We start from the raw sequence: 17,278 nt of genomic DNA, 5'->3' as shown, positions 1-17,278 counted from the left end.
TTCGAAAAGTGGAATTAAACTTTCAGATTTCTCAGCGAATTAGAAATTTTACATTTTGATCCAGTTTTCTCATATTGGGTTAATTTTATCAAAAAGCAGAAATTTGAGAAATTTGAGATTTAAGGCCATCTATTTTTTTCAAATTCAAAAGTTGAGGTTTTCGAAAAAACAAACTATTTTTTTTCTGTTTACTTGCGTTCATTGACTCTTTTCTAATTGTCTCTTGGCTATGATTTCATTAGTCCTCTAATACTTTCGAACTGATCATTTTCATCAATTAAGTTTGTTGTACAGAGGGATTTTTTTCGGTCCTAAAAGCTTGAATTAGTTTTCCGCAACGATGTACCAGCTGATAAACAATGATACCGTATAAAAAAATTGTATATCTAATAGCTAATTAGGTCGATTATGTTTATTTTGCAGGATAAGATTTTTGAAATTTAAAGTATCACAAGCCATCACGTTTGTTGGGTATTTTCTACTTGTTAATTTGTTCAAACAAAATCCTCAATATGCTATTTCAAGATGGCTTGAAGAAAACTAACCGAAATAAGTTGACAGACCAAAGGGGCTTAAAATCGCTAAACTGCAAAAGAGCAACATAGTGAATTTGAAGTACTTTATTTCGCTTTTTTTAACTATATGATATGCATATATTGATTCAAAATCCTGGCTGAAAAAAATTCAGTTATTTAACTCATTCCTTTCTGCAAATATTTTCACTTTTTTATACAGAGGCGTAGCGGAGCTTCTCATTACTTGCAATCCAACTAGGTAATAAAATTTGAAAAACAAAGATTTTTTTGGAATAAATCAAAAATTTATTTCCAGAAAAATAGTCGGTAAAATAAAAACCAGCATTAAAAACACCATTTATCAAGTGGCCAATAAGACGACATTAAGTGAGCAGACGACCGCTGATTCGAAAACAGAAAAAACCCTAAGAAATTGTCATAAAAAGCTTCGAGCGATTAGTTTTAGGTTATTAGGCCGAATGAAATTTTCTTGTGAACTGAAAAAAACAAGGTACGCCCGTGGCTCGAACTCTTGACTTTAGAATGCCAAAGCAACGGCATTACCTTCACGCCAAATAAAAAGAGACTTACAAAATTGTAAGATAAGTTACTTAAAAGAAAAAAATTGAGTTACCGATTACAAATTACTTGCACTGGCAAGTAAAAACATAAATTTAAACAAAAAACTTCCAATTCTGCATTTTTGGATATGGTCCAGACGAAAAAACCTCGAAATTTTGTATGTTAGTATTTAAACTACTGAAGCTAGTAACTACTGTTATGTCTAGAATTATAGGGTCTAGAATTATTTTTGCTAATGAGTTTTGACTCTAAAAAATTGGGACTGGAGTTCTGTCTGTTTAGTTTCTTAATTGTGTAAACCACCATGTATTTTCTCATATATAGCACTCGTGGACACTATGTCGGCATACATGCAAAAAATTGATTGATTTCCAGCTTATAGGCTATATGCCTTGGTGATGTCGGTTCATTTAGCTCGCATTTTGTTTCCTTCAAACACCTCCGATTATTTTACACTTTCGAAAAGCAACCGTGCTCAAACAGGGTAGCAAACTTTTCTTTCCGCAAAGAATGGACGAAATTATATTTCTAATATATACCTTTTCATCGTTTTTCAGGCAAACTTATGACTTGTATTGCCTGTATATGTTATTTGACTGCTCTCTACGAGTTGTAAAGTTATTTGTATTCGCGTTGAAAACTTTTGGTAGATTTCGGAGCAAAAATTGGTCGGCTTTGATTATGTCGGCTTATATTCCTTTTTTTTATCCAATAATTAAAAATGGTGAAGAATTTTCTATTCGGGTGTGTTTAAGTGTTTGTTATTTCAGTGCAAAATCACGTATCACAAATAATCCTTGGACTGGGATGAGTTATACATAACATAATAGAACCCTTTCAGTCTTAATTCAAACGACATTTAAAATTTCAAAAAAAATCCAATGACGAAAAAATTGGTTTAAAGTCGTTGGTTTTCCATTTAATTTTAACCAAATAAAGTGATGATAATTTGTTAAATTTGTTATTTAGGCTAAAAATTCTGACTTTTTCAAACGCTAACTTGTTTTAATAACTAAATTTTGTACTTCCCTGGCAAAAATTTTTTTGAGTTTTTTTTCATTTTTTGTTTGTTATTCTTTTTTTGAAGTCAACTGTTGTCGGCTATGCTTAGTTTGCAAATTTTTTATTTTTATATATATGTATGGTTTTATCATCATTCCAAGTATAAACACGACACTAATTTGAAGAAGTGAATCATTTCGAGAATTTTTATTTGTATTTTGTATGAATATGGATGATCGGAGCATACTGTACTACCTGCACAGCAACTGGAAATCTTTGTTTCTTTTTATTTTTATTGGTTTTGTTTGAAAAAAATGGAACTACAACATTAAATGTTGAAAATTGTAATCACCATTTTAAGCCCTCCGTAACAAAAATTAGAAAAATTGAACAAAAGAAATAAAATTTTATTTGGATTTTAGGTTTCTTTATTACTTCGGTAGAGCAAGCATATAAATCTGAAAATATATTTTTCTGGTTAAAATGCCTGAATCATTCGGTCAGTTTATCAAAAAATTCTCACGTTTCAGGTACGAACTTGACTCGTTTTATTAGTTGTAGTGCCTGAGCTTGAGTCGACAAAAGTTATGGGTTTGATACTGGCTAAGAGCAGATTTTTTATAATTAATTTCTGGGAGATCTTTATACATCAACCGTTTGTTTGTGTGGACTTTTTCCCAGCTTCCTCCCAAATCTTGCTACTTTTTTTAGTTGAAACTAATTTAGCTGAAGTTGAAACATCTTTTGAATTCTTCCGGTATTTTTTAAATTTGCTACCTCTGACAAAAAGAAAAATTACGTAAAATTAGAGGTAGCAAATTTAAAAATTACCGGAAGAATTCAAAAGATGTTTCAACTTCAGCTAAATTAGTTTCAACTAAAAAAGCAGCAAGATTTGGGAGGAAGCTGGGAAAAAGTCCACACAAACAAACGGTTGATGTATAAAGATCTCCCAGAATTAATTATAAAAAATCTGCTCTTAGCCAGTATCAAACCCATAACTTTTGTCGTCTCAAGCTCAGGCACTACAACTAATAAAACGGGTCAAGTTCGTACCTGAGACGTGAGAATTTTTTGATAAACTGACCGAATGATTCAGGCATTTTAACCAGAAGATGTTGGGCTCTTAAGTTTTGCCCAAAGATTTACATCCTCCTACAGGCTTTTTTGTCCATGAAATGAACCAAACCAAAAGACGTCTAAGGCAAAATCACAATTGTTGAAAACATTTCAGCCAAATAGGCCTGCAGAGAACAAAAAACTGACAAAAAAAAATTACGTAAAATCAGTTTTTTGTTCTCTGCAGGCTTATTTGGCTGAAACGTTTTCAACAATTGTGTTTTTGCCTTAGACGCCTTTTGGTTTGGTTCATTTTATGGACAAAAAAGCCTGTAGGAGGATGTAAATTTTTGGGCAAAACTTAATAGCCCAACATCTTTTGTGTTAATCTTGTTTTTGGCAGAATGATTGTCTTTCAACAAAAAATTTTTGACTTATGTTCTGCTCAATAAATCTTTCCTTATAGCAATTTAACTCTGTTGTGTTACTATAATTTTTTTCAATAAAGATTTGTTCCATCATACTGGCCTCTGCCCATTTTGTACTTTTAAGTTGCAACGCAAGTGGCGCGAAGCTCTGCTGCGCTTTTGTTTTATGAGATTGATAGTATTCTGGCCTCAAAATTTGAACGCTCCAAATCAATCCCGATAGGACGGACCGTTTGATTTTTTCCTCCTTTTTGTGGTTGTTTCTCTATTGGTAACGTCGTTCGAAGTCGTCTTTACTGGCTTTAGAGCTTCATACTGTTTTTGTATACCCGTTGTATCGCTTTTTATCAAAAAATTGTATCGCAAACTGAGCTCAAAAGGAGGTTGTTCAACATCTATTTCAATTGATTTTGATATTGTGTTAACGCCCAGCAGTGCATACAAACAGTTTTTCTCCATGTTTTTGCTCTTTCCACTGGGTCGGCTTTTTTTTCAGACTTTTTTCGACAAAAAAGTTCAAGAAGTTGGTCTATTTTACTATGAATGTCGAATATGCTTGAATTATATTTTTAAAATTAAATCTTTTTATCACGACACTAGTTTGAAAGTTTTTTTTTTGCTTTTTTTAAAATCCAAGTTCGGAATTTTCTAGGCTTTTTGCATAGTAACCGGTTGTACTTGTTACAATATAGATTTTGCTCAGCATTCTGCTTTATTTCAAACTTTTAGCTTGGTTCCCTTTCAGTTTAGCTTAAGAGCCCTCTTAGTTCAACGAATAATTATTTCTTCAAAGTCTTTGTTTTCAAAAATGTAGTAATTATTTAAACAAACGAACATCTCGAACGAGTTATGATTCATTGCTCAGATGGCTCCTTTAAACAGGATTTTTGAAATCCAGCCAAATCTTTTAATTTGTCTTATCAATCAAAGGCCATTGTTTGAGCCCCGTAACTTGAGCAACTGCGAATCTATAGTCCAAAATGTGGAACTTGTATTTTTTTTATATACGTGGTTAGAAAAAGTTGAAAACTTTTGCACTTGGGGCACTACATTGATTGTGCAAAGCCTAAAGTCAATTTCCATTCCTTATTTTTATCGCTTTGTTTCTGCCCTATTTTTCTGAAAACTCAACTGCAGCAAACCAAAAAAAAATGTCCCGATTGGCTGCAATAAATGTCGCTCAAAAACGGCTTCATCTCGACGCTTTTGGAGTTCCGTCATTCAAACGAATATCTCTCGGCTTAGTTGCTGTTGTTACTTATTGGATCATTCTGAAACATCTCATTCTAATCAGTGTTTGGTGATATGCTACAATTGGTGGTAATTTGGACTCTAGTGCAGGTATTAAATTTGATTACTATAATACATAATACAGTCATTTCATTATCAATCATTCTCACATTTTGCTACGATAGTTTTTGTAAAAAAATTACTCTGCCACATGAAACATTATCCAGTTATTCAAGTTTTACACTTCTCTTACCTAAAATTATGGCTTTTGAAATTAATCATAAACTTTTATTCGAAGTGTAACAATTAGCGATCCAGCTATTTAATATGATTTTGCCACCTGTTGTAAGATATCTCCCAATCTTTTTATAGGTTTTATGTTTTTTTTTTCATTTTTGCGCTCATTAATTTTTTTGTTGGCCAACAAGATTTCAGTTTTTCACGAAGTTATCAATTACTGGAAGGCTTAGATCTTTTATCACACCACGCAGAAAAAACCCTTACCTCAAATTTTTTGGGGGGTTCCTATTTAAGACTAAGGTCAGAATATTCTGGGCTACTTGCACAGTAACAGGCTTTTCTTGTTTAATTTGGTTTTTGCTGAGAATTCTGCTTTATTGCAAATTTTAAGCTTGATTTGCCTTCAATAACCCAAGTGCCCACTTCGTTCAAATAGTAAATATTGCTTTGTAGTTACTGCTTTCAAAAATGTGGTAATTGTTTTCAAAACAAATCTAGGTTTCAAAATTTTTTGTTGTAGTCCAAATTAACCGTCGGTTTTTTCATTGTGTTGAAATTGACCGGGGTCTTTTTTTGGTCTTATTATTTTTAAATGTCTTTGATTTTTGTCATTTTGTTGTGTCTGATGTCATCAATGACCGTTTTTCTCAAAAACTTAATTGTTTTGCAGAATTTTTTTGAATACTTGAAAACTCAGTTTGATCAGCCTAGAAAATGTCAGTGAAATTTGTGAAAAAGTTTGAAAAGCCGGCACTCAGACTTATCTGATTGTAACTTAATTGTAACTTTCGACGCATAGTTTTTCATATATAATCAGCTAATTTCGATTACCCGAGTACCTTTATCATCATGTTTCAATCTGTTGTTTATGTTAGTTTTAGTACAAAAAAATCTAATTCGATAGTTTATCAAAGAACACTTTCGAATCAATTTACGATGATGTAATTTCTGTTTGCGCTCTTTTTAAAGATCTTTCAACAGACGAGCACCTAAAACGAGTAACGATTTAATGCTCAGATGACATCTCAAAACAAGATTTTTTTGATCCAGCAAGATATTTCAGCCCCGTACTTTTTCAGTCCCGTAATTTGAGCAACCGCAGAGTTATCGTCCAAAGTGTGGAAAATTGTTTTTGTTCATATACGTGGTTGAAAACAAACTTTGAAAAGTTTGCAAAAAATTTGAATAGTTTGAAGTCAATTTCCGCTCTTTATTTTTATCGCTTTTTTTCTGGCTTTTTAAAAATAAACTCTATTATAAAAACTCCCCAATTGGTTGCAATAAGTGGTGCTCGAAAATCGGTCTAGGACAACAAGCCGGCGGGACTTCAAGCCAAAGGGACTTCAGGCCGAAATTAAACTTTACAAGCAAGCCCCTCAAATCAATATTTTTCCATCTGTAAAACGTTGTTTTTCAAAAACTGGGGCAAGTTAAGTCCATAATAAGCAATACTCATGACAAGGAATCACTTAGAATTGACATCCGTTAAAAATATCAGCCGGTTTTTGAAATACATAAATAATAAACAAAAAAATTGCCTTTAACTTTGCTTTAGTTTTTAACTTTTCTAAACATCTATTAGAGACTCAAATTTTATGGAAAAGCCAATAACTGGTAAAAAAAGATAATGAAATTGAAAAATTCTTCAAAACAAGTTCCCAAAATAATCATATTTCATGACTTACTGATAAAATTGTCGACTTAAAGTCCCTAAATTTACGATTCGGCTGGAAGTCCCGTCGACTTGATGTCCGGCATCCCTCGAAAACGGCTTCATCTCGAGGTTTTTGGAGTTCCTTCATTCAAATGAATATCTGAGGGCTGAGTTGTCATTGTAATTTATTGGATCATTCTGAAAAAAAAATTGTTTCAGGCATAGCTTTTCATATATTATCAGCTGATTTTGACTACCCGAATACCTTTATCATCATGTTTCAATCTGTTGTTTTTGCCAGTTTTTTAATGAAAAAATCTAATTCGATAGTTTATCAAAGAACAATTTCGAATCGAATTAAAATGATGTAATTTCTGTTTGCGCTGTTTATTATGATCTTTCAACGGACAAGCACCTCAAACGAGTAACAGTTCAATGTCCAGATGTTATCTCAAAACAGGATTTTTTTGATCCAGCAAGATATTTCAGCCCCGTAATTTGAGCAACTGCAGTGTTTGGTGATATGTTGCAATAGGTGATAATTTGAGTATAGTGCATGTGTATAATATATTATTATTTTTTTCAATCACTCATACATGCTACTAAAATAGTTTTTCCAAATACGTTAGATACATTACACTTTCAGATGAAATGTTATTCAAAAACTCAATATTTACCTTTTTCTGCCAAAAACTTTGCTTTGAAATTAATTATGATTTTTGTTCGAAATATAACAAGAAGCGATCCAGCTATTTATAATGAACTTGCTACCTGGAGTGCAGTCTGTTTTAAGACAACCGCGTATTCATACTCGCCAGTAAGCAGACAAATACTAAGTTAACCAATCAGAATCGAGATGAGAAAGCAAATTTACGAAACAAATAATTATGAATTTTTAATTTCTTCCATATCTCAATTCTGATTGGTTAATATAATTTGTCTGTTTTCTGACGAGTATGACCATGCGGTTGTCTTAAATATGCTACCTAGCCTTGCTGAATACCCGCACCCAGTTTCAACTGTTTTGCTGGATACCCGCACCCAGTTTCAAGCGTTAATAATCGATTTTAGTATGATTTAGTGCCAGTCTTACAAAAGCTGATTAAAAATTGATTTTTTTATGAATTAATAATCGATTATAATCTCTCTTTTTGAAATCAAATATAATCAATTATAATATATTATAATAGATTATTAACGATTATTACATTCAGGCGCTGTTTAATGTAATATGCGCAATTTTTATCCGAATTTCTAATTCACTTGTTTTGCAAAAAATCCATTATAATCAATTATAAGTATTTATAAAACTTTTTGTTTGCCCAATTTGTCTTCAACCTTGCGCAAGAATTGCTTATATTTTTTATATTTTATGCTTTTCGTAGACGGTGGTTTATGTGAAAAATGGGGAAACTGTTTTAACAGATTTCAAATCAATTCAAATTTAAAACGTTTTTATTTTTTCAATTCTTTTTGATTATAGTTTTTTCATGATTTACATTGTAAGTTTTTTGACCACCAGCACACTGTTTTGGTTTCATGATTTATATAGAAGAGTTAATTTCACCTACCGCGGGATTCTTTCAACTAATATGAAAACATCTCTGTGAAATTTTTGTTTCATGGTAAAACTTTGTGTTCAGATGAACCAAAGAAGGACAAGACATCTCACTTTTAGAGATTTTTGAAAGAAAAAAGGATTAAAATCTATTTTAGTATATTTTAAAAGATTATATAAGAGATTTTCGAAAATTTATTATCAATTTTAATTGATTATAATTATTGTAAAGTCACAAAAAAATGTTATCATCATAATGGATTATAAATCATTTAAACATCTAAAATTGGCGCATATAATTATTAATAATTTTTATAAAAGTTCAATTATAATTGTAATATGATCGATTATTTTTTCTTTTTACTGAGTACGGGTATGTTTTGATTGAGCCCAAGTGCCAGGTTAGTTCAATAATTGAAAAATGTTTTTGGAGCCTTTTTCATTTCAAAAACCAAGTGATTAATTTGAAAGCTAAATTATGCTTTTGAGTTAATTTTGATGTTTAAATTGTTCGCTTAGTTTTTGGTTCAAACTGCGAAGGGATAGCTAGAGGTTGAGTGATAAAACCCCTCCTTCCTAAGGTGTCTACCCCCTGACTGCCCAAGGATTCCTCTTTAGTATAAGCTTAAGAAATATGTTTTTGTTCGACTCTAAAATTTGACTGAAATCTCTTTTGCGGGCAAATTAATTTTTTACGAAAACAATTTTTTTTCAAAGATTTAGAGTATTTTTGTTGTTTTGGGAGAGCTCGGAAAACAAATTTGGTCGGCCGGAAAAGATAATACAATTTTTTAAATTTTTGGTTATTCTCCTTTCTCCCCATCCCATTAAAACCTGGACTCAACCCCTGAAAGTTCATATTTGTCTTCACAAATCATTTTCTGTCCTAGCTTGATTTTATCAGATGGTTCCTTTTTTCTATTTTCATTAATTTTTTTTAATATGTGGAACATTTTATTTGTCATGATATTTTGTTCTGGAAAAACTGCTTTTTTGTATCTACAACAATAAAAAGATAGTCAGTAAACAACCACGATATTAAGAGCAAAAGTCGGGCATAACTTTTGAAAACAAAAGTTGGGTTTCTAAACTAACATAAGGCGACGTTTCGTCAAAAAGCAATCTGAGTATTTCAAACTTTTCGAAAGATTTTTGGACTGTTTGGACTCAATTATAGCTCATTGGCAGGAAAATCGAAACCTCTGGTATCAAAGAGTTATTCAAAAATGTTGGCAAACATTTGCTACTTCTTACATTACTTTGGTATCGCAATTATGCAAAGTGCCTCTTGACAAATGTTTTCATTTTTTATTTTATCTAAAAAATGTTGTTGCTAATATTTTACTTTGTCTTGTTTATAGAATGAAGAGTGTCTGGAAGCTGCTGAACACTCTGGATTTTTGTCAAGTGGCGTTTGAAAGAAATGCTGTCAAGAAAGTAGTGGTTAACAGATGCCAAGAAGCCTCTCATCAGCTGTTTTTATTACAAATGAAAAATACTTAAAATACTTGAAATTTTTGCACCAAATGGGTTTCTTCAACTCAACAAAAATACTTCAACTTCACACATTGCAAGGATCAGTTTGGTTTCATTTTTTCAGCGTCCATTTTTCCACTGAATAATTGAAATACCAAGATAAAAATGGTTCGAAGTATCGTTTGTCTAATAATCGGTAAGGAACAGTAGATTTTAAATTAATGATTTTTTCATCCTCAAAATTGTCTTTTGTATTTGTAATTATCTATTATAACAAAATAAGAAAACATCAAACTGCGTTATAATCGAAACTTTATATCAAAAAAGTATGTTATCAAAAGTATATAACAGATACGTTTTCCTCTAGTAATATCTTTAATTTTATGCTTAGTTTTGGCGAGTGTTGCATCTGCAGACGAGAACGCGACTAACTTGGTTCCCTCGCCTCGACTCCTAGTCACCAATAAACGAGGAATTGAAAGAAACCTCAAAATGGAACGACTAATTCTGCCCAGCTCACAGCTCGAAAAAAGTGTGGTCCCAGTTGGATCAGAAGACAAGGACGAGGACGAGGACGAAACTTTTATAAGGCCACCGATTGAGAACGCATATGTCGCGTAGTTCCATTCCAATATACGCTCCGAAACCTTACATTAACATTCCGATACGTTTGAAAAGTAAAGCTGAAAAGATCTATCAATGTATTCTAAGTGAAGATCGCAAAAATCTCTGTGGGATGGAATGGGGGATGGTTTGATTTTATATCCTTGCTCGTTAAACTGTATGTTCCTCGATTGTATTCGCCGCCTGGGGTTGAGTTAATAATTAGATGGGAGTGGATAAATCAAAAACATGTATTTTTTTCAGATTTCGTTTTACATTTTTGTGTGAGTTGAAAACTGTAGCCGTTAAATCATTTTGCGACTCATCGAATTTCATAGTATTTGTGATTTCAATCTGATTAGCTACTAATCGTCTCAAAAGATATCTATTTATTGATTTCCCTAATATTTTCCCCAATTTATTAATAAGGGATGTTATCTTGATCCTTTGAACCAACAGTGGATGATTTAGGGGGCGGGGAGCCACGCCGATATTGATATTTATGGTTTCGTCTCTTTGATTACCCAAAGAAGCGCGATTTTTTTTCCATTTTTACTCGTTTTTGCTAACATTTGACTTTCTAAACATCTTGTTTGCCCTTTCTTCAAATTTTGAGCTTTGGCTGCAAGAGAAGTTGCAAAAATGCAACCTTGCTGAAAGATTTTTTTTCTAGTTAATAGTTTCTCCATTTCAAAACTTGGCTGCTGAATTAATCGAATGTCATTTGAATGTTATATTTTCAGAAACAGCTTTTTTGTTTGTTTTTCACAAATTTTCACAATTTCCTTTGGCTTGTTTGCCTCTTTCCTATTACCCACCCCACTTTTCACGTTATTGTTCCGTCTTTCGTAACGAAAAAAACGGAGTATTTGTGCTCGGGTGGGTTTTTCTTCTTCAGACCAGTTTCGACTTTTTAACTAGCAATGTTTGACGGAATTTTTTATATCATTCAAAAGCTATTGTTGTCCTGAGCTTAAAGTTGAAAAGATAATTCACCTGTGGTTGTTTTTCGTAAAATTATGGGGGTTTACAGATGGGGTCTAGGACAACAATCCGAGGGGACTTCAAGCCGAGGGGCCTTTAAGCCGAAATTTAAACATTACAAGCACCAAAAACGCTAAACTTTTATCATTAAAATGTTTATTTTGAAAAAAAAATAGGCAAGTTTAGTTCATCATAAGCGTTCTTCATGACAATGCACCACTTAAGAGTGGCATGAGATAGTTAGACCAGCCGGAATTTGAAATGCATAGATTATACTCATGAAAAACCAATTCAACCGTGTTTTAGTTTTTTTTAGGCCTAAATATCAATTAGAGGTTCAAAAAGTTTGAAAAAGCCAATAATTTGAAAAGAAAGCAAAACAGAAAGCTCATGAAATTTAGAAATTGTTCAAAAGAATGTTGAAAAAGACTAATTCGATACTTGAATTAAGAGAACAGATGAAGAGACAACTGATTAGGTGAAATCCGAAGGTGTCAAACAATCCGAAGGCCAATCACCAGCCAAGATGTCTGCTATTGAATGAAATTAAATGATTGACAAAAAGAACTATCAAGAACTAAATAAGCTTGGATAAGTGATTTAGCATTATGACATATCCTCTTGTAAAAATTAAATAAACTGCACTGGTAATGATTTGGATAAATTTAAGTACTCATCGAAAAGTTTTTAAACGCTAAGATTAGCTCGGTCCCGCCGATCCTAGTTGACGTAAAGCAATGAAATTAGGGCGCTAACTGAGTAACAAACTAAGTTTTTCGTTCATCTGCTTAAGTTTTTCGTTCATCTGCTTGAATACCGCCTCGTGATATGTGGTCAATCATGACCCCGCCCATTTTTGTGACTGCCGTTCTTTTTCTGCTCGATTTTCTCGATGCCGTGTCACTTTCCGAGTCTTGACTCGAATACGAGACTAGCTGTTGTTTTGCCGCTCGCTTTTTCCTTCCGCCCGCCGCAGGTCCTGTTCTCGGCGTCGCCTCCGGTATGTCCTCCTCTTCGCCGTTTCTTGCTTCCGTTCCCGTCTTTTTGATAGCTTTCCCGCCGCTTTTCCCCGTCGCCGACATGCTTGCCTCCTCGTTCTGCTCCCCCGCCGGTTGGTCCAGGGTCGCTTGCTCTGTCTCGGTTGGTTCTTCCTTCGCGCATAGTCTCAGTTTTCGCTCGGTTCTGCTTGTATTTCAGGTAACGGTGCAAATGGCAGTTTTCCGCTGATCCTCAGTGTAGCCAGCGGTTGGCTGTCGCTGTCTGACTTTGACTCCTGTAGTGCTTGGTCGCCTATAGTTATCGCTCCACCTCGTTTTGCTATGGTGCCCCATTTCTCCCGCTTTTTCGACTCCGCAATCGCTATTTTCTTGCGTAGGTCCGCTGGCGTGGGTGGCTTAGAGAGCCCAGACTTTCGCTTCTTCGGAGTAGTGGCCTTCCGAACGGCAACCCTGCATTTCCTAAGCAAGGTACCGTTATTCATTTTAAGTGTGTGCGTACTTTCCGCGACAATTTCGGTATTCAATTTCCTGTATCTGCTTAGATTCTGGTCCCCAGTGCGCTGAAACACTGTACGCGATTGGCCTTCTTCGTCGCCCCCGGTCCTTGAAAGGATGTAGCCGTTGGCTCATCTGCCTGACTTAGGGCTTGCTTTTGGGTTAGGGTCAGTGGGTGGTTTCGCCTTGCGTCCACCCCCGAACTCGTTGTCTGATCTTATGCCCCATGAGTGACCGCCGGCTTCGGGATTTTCTGGGCTTCGGCATCTTGTTCGTCTAAACATGCAGATTTAAATTTTAGAACATTCGACTACTTCAAGATTCTTAGAGATGGTTTTTTTGAGTTAGATTTCGAAGTACGGTATTGGCCTCCCTGCCGTGGTAGGCCTCGAATGGCGTTATGTTTAGTGTTGCGTTCGGTAAAAATCTTAATGCTCCCAGTGCTCGCTCCACCATTTTCTCCAATGGTTCCGAATTTTTTTCTCGGGCTTACGTTAAGATGGAGTTTTTCAAACTTACGGTAGCTCTTTCTACGCAACCGGTGGCTCGGTGATCATTTACCGGCGACTGCACAATTTCAATGCCTTCGGCATTACAGAACGTTTTGAAATTATTTCACATAAAAATCGTCCCTTGGTCAACATGTCTCCTCATTGGCACCCCATGCCATCTTTTTCGATTCCTGTAAGTAATTGATAGGCCCCCAATAATCTAGTTGAATCGCCTCATTCTGCTCTTTAGGTTCAGGTATCTTGCCTAGGTTTCCTTCAGAACACATAGGTTTTAAATACCTACCTGGCAATTTACGGCCATGTTAGCGTTAATTCTTTGAATATAAGGATACCAAATATCCTTTGCCGCCGCAAACAGGTTGCCTTTTCCGTGGTAACTATATTGTAACCGATTGTTTATAGCTATGTAATGAATTTGTAATAACTATTTTATCGTCCATCCAAAGGCAATTATCTTTAAGGTGAAAGTCATTTATAAATTGAGCGTAATATTGATCCATGGAATATATTTTTGATGCAGTATCCGGGTCTTTAGAATTTAACAAGTTGATAAATAGCTTCGATTTGGGGGTCTGAGGGGTATTGCGATTCAGTGAACCGTAGGTTAAACAACTCTGGTAATGCCGTAGCTTTTGAGAACTTTGCAATTTCGAGGAGTTACCGACATAACATTATTAGCTGGGTCAACGTTGGAAATGTTTCGCCGGGAAAGTTTGGTGGAATTGATAAAACAGTGTTTGAGTTTGTACCAATTGTTTTTGTTGTGCTGGCATTCAAGGTCCCTTCTCCTGTTAATTCCTCATCACCATCCTCACTGCTCGTAAAACTTGGGTGTCGTTGTAAAAATTTCTGAATCTGCCGCATTGATTTGTCCATGGATTTGTCCTTTGAATTAATTTTGCCTTGTTCTGTTCTACAAATAGATTTCGCCTGCCTCTTCGTATAAGTAGTAATAGCTCCAAATAATCTATTTTTAGACCCGGGTGACCGTCGGTATAACTTCTCACGGGACCGGTGGCGTATGCAAATTTCTGCATTTTTATTGGCTGTCTTGTTATAGCATGGTTTCTCGCCCTCTACCGTCGGCTTTTCTTTTCCAAATTTGCATATTCTATTGCCATTGGCTAATTTCCCGTTTGAAGCTTCATTATTTACACTTGTTGAGCAGTTTGTGAAATTAGTTTTATTTCCGAGGGCGCTTTGGATAGACCTAATTTTAGCGACAGTGAACATACTATCATACGTTGAAACTGGCTTAGCCTCGCTGTTCGGGTGTCTTGATAAATAGTCCGCTGAACCAAATTTCACCAATGGCATATGTTCTACCTCGAAGTCGAACCGTGTTAGTCGATCGAGCCATCTTGTTAGCCCGCTAAACATCGTCTTATTCTTCTTGCTATTGCCCTTCAAAAGTGAAACTAGCGCCTCATGATCCGTTACTACTTGGAATATATTCCGAAAATATCCCGCTCCCCACACAGTCGCAAGCATTTCTAGTTCGTTTTTTGAATAGAGTTTTTAGGCGTCGTTTGAATATCGCGATGCAAACGAAATTGGCCTCCAGTCTTCGGTATTTAGTTGTTCTAGTACTGCCCCCAATCCATTATGACTTGCGTCGCACCTTATCCTAATATCCTTATGCACATCAAAATGCCTAAGTTCAACTATGTTAGCTACCTGCCGTTTCAATTTTTCAAATGCGTCCTGGCACTCAGTTGTCCAGGTATACTCTTTTTTCCGGCTTAAAAGTGGTTTTGGCGGTGCTGATGATTCCGAATTAGTGGCGTTACTCCAGTGTGCGTGATCTTATGTCCAAGCCACTCGCTTTCTTATTGCGCGAAATTACATTTGTTAATTTCAACGACATATTTTCGTTATCTAACATTCTTAAAATTTTCTCCACAGTTGCTATTTGTTCGATTTCTGATGCTTCTGTAACGACTAAGATGTTGTCAATGAACGCATGTGCCTGCGGATATTCCGAAAAAAAGGAATTCGGCCGGCATCGTGGTTAGCCGTAAAACCCGGTTTTGAATCTATACGTTCCGGGTGAGTGTCCGCGAACCAGAGAAAAATTACAACGTACGCTAGTGTCTTGACTTAGTGGCAGTTGTCCGTATGCGTATGTGGGGTCCATGGTAGAAAAGTGTATTTCACCCGACTTCTTTTCACTTATTGTTTGACCGACGGCGTCCATTAGCTCTTCGATATTCGGCATTTGGTACCTTAACTTTACCGACCTGTCTTTCTTCACGGTGATTACAATAGGTGATACAAAGTATTTATCGGAACAGTCTTGCAGACGTTCTATGTGCCCCTATTTAGTTTATCGATTTCCCCGTCGACCTTATCTTGCAACGTTATTGGCACTCTTCGTCCTTTTTGTTGGATCGGAATCAAGTTTTCAAACAATTCGGCCTGCATTTTTTAGTTTTATCTTTCTTTAGTCATTATCTTTCCCACCCGTTTAAATAGGTTAGAAAATAGTACAGTGAAATAGTCCTGCCACTTCTTCAACTGACTTTCTCCCCGACAGTCTCCTGTATCGATATCACTTCTTGGCCCGGATTCCTCTGAACTAACTGCAATCCTAAGTGGGGCATCAGGTCTCTCCCGATGATAAATGGGTGAGTTCTTCCAATTACCTTGATCACTGCTGAAGTACGCCAACCAATCGATGCGAGCTCCACCTTCATCGTTCCCAGTAAGTTGATTGATTCCCATAGTCCCGAAATTCTTGGTCCTGCGGTTCGACCTCCTGCAATTTTTTTCCTGCGGCACCCAGCGCTCTTCAAAGTTCGTTAATGGTGAATATCGAAATCGGCGAGCAGCTGTCGATCCACACAATGGTTTTTCGTCCGTATATTGTGATGGGTAGTTTCGTCCCTCCGCTACTCGTAGTTCAGTATGATTTTTTATTCGCACAGCCATCACCATACAGTCCCCTCCCCCGTTGTATCGGAATCCCATGATCGGTTTCGCTTTTATGCGGTCGGATTTACCCATCCCACTGAGTTTTCGTGTTGCGATTATTCGTCTCCCGTTTCCTCCGACTCGAATCGTTCCTGGTTCGCTTGCCCCTAAATAACTTCGATAGACGAATTGCCCCCTGTGGTTTTTCTTGGCCCGGCAGGTCCGCTCGAAGTGCCCAATTTTCTGGCAGAAATTGCAGGTTACATTTCTAGCCGCGCATTCGTTCATGTCTTTTGTAGTGAATCCAGGTTTGTCACAATTGTAACACCTCCGGTCTCCGGTGACAATGCCCCGCGGTACAATCCACGGCCTTAAACTTGGTCACGTCCTGTGCCTCGATTATTTCGATAACCGCCCCAAATCGCGCCCACCGGCTCCGACTTGATACTAATTCCACAGCCTCCTGTACTACTCGACGCTGTGCCTCCGGTTGTAACACAGGATTTAGCGACTCTATCCCCTCGCTTGTTCGATAGAGCTATCCTGTATGCTTCTTCCGGAGTTTTGTGGTCCGACATAACTCAATTTGCGCCTCACGATTTGTCATAATGGCAAACACTCTTGACAAACAACAATATTGACAAACACATAACACTCTTGACTCCAGTGTCCCAAACGAACATCGCGCCGCCAATCCACTAAGAGCAGCATAGAATTGCTCCATTGGTTCTCCGATTCTCTGCTTTCTAGATAATAACTGGAACACCTCGTAGGTTTCCTTCCGCTCCTTTTAACTTCCCCTTTATAGCATCGAGCACCCTCGGGTAGCGTGCTTCTCCTAACTCCAAGTGTGGTCTTTGAGTTAGTACCAATCCTCTTGTCCCCTTTCGCCCAAGCAAAGAAAAAGGTTCGAGATTAGGGTTTGTTCCGTCGCTAATCTGTTTTTTCCGTCCACGTCTTCTGGTAAAGCCGCTATCTGCGTAGCGCTCAACGAGTCCGCGAAATAGTAGTTCTTCGGGTTTATAGAGT

At 36.2% G+C, this 17,278-nt stretch overlaps 1 protein-coding gene and 1 long non-coding RNA gene across 3 annotated transcripts in view; one reads left to right on the top strand and one right to left on the bottom strand.

The window, feature by feature from the left end:
* The window catches only part of LOC134852115 (uncharacterized), a 380,695-nt gene that overhangs the window by 57,719 nt on the left and 305,698 nt on the right, over positions 1–17,278 (bottom strand). The window lies entirely within an intron of this gene.
* On the top strand, positions 9,765–10,612 carry LOC134857211 (uncharacterized). Its single transcript, XR_010164885.1, has 2 exons — positions 9,765–9,940; positions 10,136–10,612. It is a non-coding gene; the product is annotated as an uncharacterized LOC134857211 (long non-coding RNA).

Source organism: Symsagittifera roscoffensis, chromosome 1, assembly GCF_963678635.1.
Source record: "Symsagittifera roscoffensis chromosome 1, txSymRosc1.1, whole genome shotgun sequence".
Classification (NCBI taxonomy): domain Eukaryota; kingdom Metazoa; phylum Xenacoelomorpha; order Acoela; family Convolutidae; genus Symsagittifera; species Symsagittifera roscoffensis.
This window is presented reverse-complemented; position numbering and strand designations above follow the sequence as displayed.